The 7,133-nt window shown below is 39.1% G+C and overlaps 1 pseudogene; it reads right to left on the minus strand.

The window, feature by feature from the left end:
* Nucleotides 1-4,532: 4,532 nt before the first annotated feature.
* On the minus strand, nt 4,533-7,089 carry LOC101109096 (growth hormone-inducible transmembrane protein-like; annotated as a pseudogene).
* Between the last annotated feature and the right edge of the window lie 44 nt (nt 7,090-7,133).

The following is a 7,133-nucleotide window of genomic DNA, read 5'->3' on the forward strand; positions in this document are numbered from 1 at the left end:
AGTCCTAGGATAATTTACTTTGTGGCTAAAATCTTGCTTTGGAAAAATAAGTTACAGAATCTCAGAATGTCAGCATGGACTCCAATGCCATATTTCTACTAAATAAAAGGTCTAGTATGAAAGTAAAACAAAACCCACAAAACTTCTTGTTTTTTCCCTATACATCTGAATTGTAAGAAGTATATTTTTGAATTTATTTCACAAAATTGTCACGGGGAAATACAGACAAAAGGAAAAATTAACAAATGAAAATAGTATTTTCTAACCCATTCACCCCTTTCCCCAACACACATCTAATATGAAATTTAATGCTTTTTATGCTGCTGTTTTGTGCTTAGTAAATTTTTATTACATATTTTATCAATAAAAATGTTTTAATAGAATGATACTCTGATGAATTATCAATTTTTTCCTATAGCTAAATATAAAGTAAATTTAAATCTTTGCTTAATTTGATATGGAGAGCAGGAAATCCATTTTCAGTGTTTTTCATTTTATTTCTATTTCTCTGAAATTATTTAATCAGAATCAATTCTTTGTTCTGAAGATTTGGTCACATCTTGCCCGTATCTAATTTTACCACTGAAAATTTTGCCACTATAATTTTTTTCTTTGTTTGGCCTCGTGTGGGATCTTAATTCCTTATCTAGGGATTGCACTCAGGCCCTCAGCAGTGAAAGTGCAGAGTCCTTACCACTGTTCCACCAGGAAATTCCCTATAATTTCTTTTTATGATCATAATTTCTACCAAATAAAAATTTCCCAGTCATAATTTTGCATACCTAAATTTTGTCAAAAGATTTCACTCTTTTGTTAATTTTTAAGTTTTATTTTCTAAGGGTCAACATTCTTACTAATACAGATCTGAATCTGACCCACGCATGTTAAATATTTCAACTTAGAACTGGTTAAGTCAGAGAAAAAAAACTAGTATTGTATTACATACCCTCAAAAATAATAATTCACTTGATGTGGCTTATCTGTTTATGATATCAAAAGGTTGATTTTCTTCTTCCAAATAAAGATTCTAAGATACATTCAAGATTACTTTGAATGAAAAAAATGCACCTTCTAAAACAAAACATTATAAAATTATACAAAGATTATAAACATTATAAAACATTGTAAAATAATGCCGTGGATTACTAGGTACATACACTTCATTTCAGTTCAGTTGCTCAGTCGTTTCCGACTCTTTGCGACCCATGGACTGCAGCACGCCAGGTCTCCCTGTCCTTCACCAACTCCCGGAGCTTGCTCAAACTCATGTCCATCCAGTAGGTGAAGCCATCCAACCATCTCATCCTCTGTCATCCCCTTCTCCTGCCTTCAATCTTTCCCAGCATCAGGCTGAGTCTCAGTGTAAGAGAAAAGTATGTCACCAATAAAGAAACTTGAAAAATTGTAACAAGGCCCTTATTTCATTTACTTCTGATATTTCATGAATACCAGAGGATGAATTGGACAGTTTGTGATGAAATTTAGAAAGCTTTTTCCATGAAGCAAACTTAGACATCTTTGCTTGTGTCTGTCTTCCAATCCTCCTTCACTGTGCTGAAGAGGTATCAAGTTCTGCACAATTTTTGGTTAAATTTTCTCCAAACTGACTGGACTCTCCAGGTAAGGAGTTCCTGCTCACAGTTTCCCGGTCACTAGATCTATGACTCGTCCAGCTTTGAAAATGATCTCAGGCAGTTCATGTTTCACGCACTTTATTCATGCGACACAGTACCCCGGCTTCACACTACTAAAGAGCATTGTGAACGAAGTGGGTTTTTCAGTTACTAAAACACTTTAATGGGGACTTCCATGGTGGTCGAGGGGTTGGGTGTCTGCCTTCCAATGCAGGGGACGTGGGTTCGATCCCAGGTTGGGGAGGATTCCACATGCTGAGAATCGATTAAGCCCACATGCTACCACTTGAGAGCATGTCACCACGACTAAGATGGTGACGGCAGTCAAAGATAAATAAATATTTTTAAAGAATAAAAAAGAAAATGCTTTATATACACTAACATATGTAAAATAGATAGCCAACGGAAATTTGCTGTATGACTCAGGAACTCAAACTGGGGCTCTGTAACAACTTGGAGGGGTGGAAAAGGGTGGGAGGTGGGAGGAAGATTCAAGAGGGAGGGAACATATGTACAGTTCAGTCTCTCAGTCGTGTCCAACTCTTTGCAACCCCATGAATTGCAGCATGCCAGGCCTCCCTGTCCATCACCAACTCCCAGAGTTCACTCAAACTCATGTCCATCAAGACGGTGATGCTATCCAGCCATCTCATCCTCTGCCATCCCCTTTTCCTCCTGCCCCCAATCCCTCCCAGCATCAGAGTCTTTTCCAATGAGTCAACTCTTCACATGAGGTGGCTAAAGTACTGGAATTTCAGCTTTAGCATCATTCCTTCCAAAGAACACCCAAGGTTGATCTCCTTTAGAATGGACTGGTTGGATCTCCTTGCAGTCCAAGGGACTCTCAAGAGTCTTCTCCAACACCACAGTTCAAAAGCATCAATTCTTTGACACTCAACTTTCTTTAATATCAATAACCTCAGATATGCAGATGATACCACCCTTATGGCAGAAAGTGAAGAGGAGCTAAAAAGCCTCTTGATGAAAGTGAAAGAGGAGAGTGAAAAAGTTGGCTTAAAGCTCAACATTCAGAAAATGAAGATCATGGCATCTGGTCCCATCACTTCATGGGAAATAGATGGGGAAACAGTAGAAACAGTGTCAGACTTTATTTTTTGGGCTCCAAAATCACTGCAGATGGTGACTGCAGCCATGAAATTAAAAGACGCTTACTTCTTGGAAGAAAAGTGATGACCAACCTAGATAGCATATTCAAAAGCAGAGACATTATTTTGCCGACTAAGGTCCGTCTAGTCAAGGCTATGGTTTTTCCTGTGGTCATGTATGGATGTGAGAGTTGGACTGTGAAGAAGGCTGAGTGCCGAAGAATTCATGCTTTTGAACTGTGGTGTTGGAGAAGACTCTTGAGGGTCCCTTGGACTGCAAGGAGATCCAACCAGTCCATTCTGAAGGAGATCAGCCCTGGGATTTCTTTGGAAGGAATGATGCTAAAGCTGAAGCTCCAGTACTTTGGCCACCTCATGCGAAGAGTTGACTCATTGGAAAAGACTCTGATGCTGGGAGGGATTGGGGGCAGGAGGAGAAGGGGATGACAGAGGATGAGATGGCTGGATGGCATCACTGACACACTGATGGACGTGAGTCTGAGTGAACTCCAGGAGTTGGTGATGGACAGGGAGGCCTGGCGTGCTGCGATTCATGGGGTCACAAAGAGTCGGACATGACTGAGCGACTGAACTGAACTGAACTGAATGACTACTGAGGGCTTCCCAGGTGGCACTAGTGGTAAGAACCTGCCTGCCAATGCAGGAGAGGTAAGAAACTCCGGTTAGATCCCTGGGTTGGAAAGATCCACTGGAGGAGGGCATGGCAACCCACTCCAGTATTCTTGCCTGGAGAATCCTATGGACAGAGGAGCCTGGCGGGCTACAGTCCATAGGGTTGCAAAGAGTCGGACATGACTGAGGCGAATTATAACGCATGCATGCAATGAGTACTGATGTTCAGCATCTTTTCATGTACTTTTGGACCACTTGTATATATTACTTGGGAAAATTTCTATTTGGATTCTTTGCCAGTCTTAAAATTGGGTTATTTGTCTTTCCCCCTAGCTTTGAGTTGTATTTCTTTAATACTCCAGTTATGAGGTTTTTTATTTTTCATCAGACATATGTTTTGCAATATATTCCCATTCTGTGGATTGTTTTCACTCACTTGATGGTGTACTTTGAAGCACAAACATTTTAAATTTTAATAAAATATAATTTATCTGTTTTCTTTCCAGGCTGGACCATTTATTATTTCAGAAATAAGCATCCTATGTAAATTGAAATGGTTAGAATAGTTATTTCTGGATTACTATAATAAATACTTGTCAAAACCACCAACCATGGGTGGAGGGAGGTTCAAGAGGGAGGGGACATATGTATACTTAGAGCTGATTCAAGTTGGTGTACGGCAGAAACCAACACAACACTGTAAAGCAATTATCCTCCAGTTAAAAATAAATTAAAGAAAACACCAACTATCTCAATAATCATACAGTTATTTCATTCATAAGAACTTCCAAAAATAACCCTTGTATCAAAGAAAAACTTACAAATTGCACAGGAGAGTTAAGTAATGATCTGTGGAGTAGAGAAGGAAAATTTTGCTATTCGAAACTCGAACAAAGCATTTTTCTTTTTTTTGTAGACTCATTGTTTCTTTTTTTATTTTTAATTGGAGGATAATTGCTTTACAATATTGTGTTCACTTCTGACGTATATCATCATGAATCCGCCATAGGTTTGTGTATGTCCCCTCCCTCTTGAACCTCCCTCCCAACTCCCACCCCATCACCATTACATTTTTGATTGATACAGCTCATGAAAAAAGCCTCACTTTGCCTTCCTTTTTTTAGTGATTCCTCTGAGATGGAATTCAAGAAACCAAATCTGAGGGGGAAAACTGCTTTTATAATCTCAAGTGTAATACAAACAGGCTTTTTGATAAAAAGCTTTAAAACTTGAAGAGAGGAGAAAGGCAAGCATGTATTCCTTTAAACATTTCAATAAATTTGCAAAACTATTCAGCAATTATGCACATATTGTTTATATACTTTTAAATTTAGTTATATAGTTATAACTTCTTAACTTAGTTATAGTTATACAGTTGATATACAATATTATATATTACAATATAGTGATTCACAGTATAATTTTTATAAGATTAGGCTCCATTTATACTTATCATAAAATATTGGCTATTATTTCCTGGATTATACAATATATCCTTGCAGCTTATTTTATACATGATAGCTTGTACCTTTTACTCTCCCACCCACATATTGCCTCTGCCCCTTCCCCCTCCCCACTGGTAACCATTAATTTGTTCTCTATATCTATGAGTCTGCTTTGTATACTTAAAAATGCAAGAATTTTCATGCTTTGAATATTTTTTCCTGAGTGTTTTAAGGATATTTTGTTCTAGACGATTCAAGACTTCAACACACATATATAATATATATTGCTGTTGTTCAGTCACTAAGTCGTGCAACTCCACGGACTACAGCTTGCCAGACTTCCCCACCCTCCACTATCTTCTAGAATTTGCTCAAGATCACATCAAAGGGGAGTCAGTGATGCTGTCTAACCATCTCATCTTCTGCCGCCCTCTTGTCCTTTTTTTGTTTTTAATATATATTATGTAAGAGGAATTCTCCATATATTTAACATTGTGGACTCTCCTAACAGTGTGAAACAATGAGAAGTCAAACGTGACCACATCTATGTTGTAAGGAGAGTCCTGAGAATCGTCTATGTCTTTGTTTTCTGCTCAATGCTTCTGATAAGTTAGCAGATGTACAGCCATATCTTATTTTCAAACATCCAGACTCCCTCCCTGGCTCACCACAATTACATACATTCCAAGTTCTAAGTATTCACAGAAAGACCGCAGCTGACCCTTTACTTCTCTCTTGTCCTTTTACCAAATCCTTATGTCACTTATAACATTACTTGTTAATATCCCACACTCAAAAAAAAAAAAAATGCAGGCACACAAGTTTCCTAAATTTCACTTAACCAAATAAATTAAAAATCGATAAAACACTTTAATTCCTGCAACACAAACTGGTTTTCACATTCATCAGAACATGTTAGAAGTATTCAAATATGAGAATTGGAAATGAGTGTACTATTTGGAAAAGAACTACTGAATTTGTTCTCCAGAAGAAAAAGCAGACCTGAAGCATCGCATTGCTGTAACACCTGAAACATGTTGGCAAGTTCTTGTCTTCTAAACTTCAGTGAAAGCTGCTTGCACAAACTATGTGTCTGCATGTGTGCTAAGTCGCTTCCGTCCTGTCCTACTCTTTGCAACCCTATGGACTGTAGCTTGCCAGGCTCCTCTGTCCATGAGATTCTCCAGGCAAGAACACTGGAGTGTGTTGCCACACACTCCTCCAGGGGATCTTCCCAACCCAGGGATTGAACCTATGTCTCTTACATCTCCTGAATGATGGAGGCAGGCAGGTTCTTTATCATTAGTGCAATCTGGGAAGCCCCTATTTAGGGAAAATCTTCCCCTATGAAGCCAGATATCTGAAGTATTAAGGAAGTCAGAAGCTGAGTCACTTCACTTCTTTCTGTTGCCTCCAGTTGGTAGAATACTGACAACCAGCATAAATATATTTAATGTCTCCACGTAGATTCCCAGCATTGAGTTGATAGGGTCATCTTTTTGAACTATATACACTGGTACTACTTCTGCATACTTGATTGATTCCTGTGTATCATACATAAGAAACATGCTGAAAAGAACTAATCTACTATAAATTGCCACCGAGTATACAGTGGCAACAGCCACCATGGTAGGTGGAAGAAACACAGATCCCAGTGAGAACACAAAGAAAAGATCTAGGCCCATGTCCAAGGGTGCTCTCATGTTCAGAAACTTCTCATTGGGTGGACATGTGGCCAAGGTGGAAAGGTCCCCCACAATGCCAGCAGTGTACCCCTCTGCTCTGATGAGAAGAGGCCCTCATAATATTTTGAGGAGCCACCACTGCACTAATCACACCTTATAGTAATAACCAAGCAAGATGTTTTGGGCCTGGGTTCCAATAATATGATATTGACTGTACCAGCATTCCAGCTCCAGTTATGGCTGCAAAAGTTGCACCAGTCAACACTGAAGAGCCTTTCATCATGAAGTTCTTGAGAGAAGGAGTTTTCTTCACTGCCAAAGCAGACGAAGCTGTTGAGCCAGTATTTCCTGCTAAGAGTTAATACATACAATGGAATGACTTCTTTCACATACTGAGGCCAAATTACAGCCTTTTCAATGCTTCAATCTCATTAGACATTCCCAAGTCATCAAAGCACAAAGCACCAAGACCAACAGCAGCCCTTCCAGCCATAAAAACATCTTCTCATCTGACCAGTTTTAAATGTTTTTCCAATGATGGTTCCAAAGTTGCCTACTTGAGTTCTTGGCCAGCTTTCCCATCAGTTCAGTCGCTCAGCCCTGCCCGACTCCTTGTGACCCCATGGACTG

Source organism: Ovis aries, chromosome 6, assembly GCF_016772045.2.
Source record: "Ovis aries strain OAR_USU_Benz2616 breed Rambouillet chromosome 6, ARS-UI_Ramb_v3.0, whole genome shotgun sequence".
NCBI classification, from domain to species: domain Eukaryota; kingdom Metazoa; phylum Chordata; class Mammalia; order Artiodactyla; family Bovidae; genus Ovis; species Ovis aries.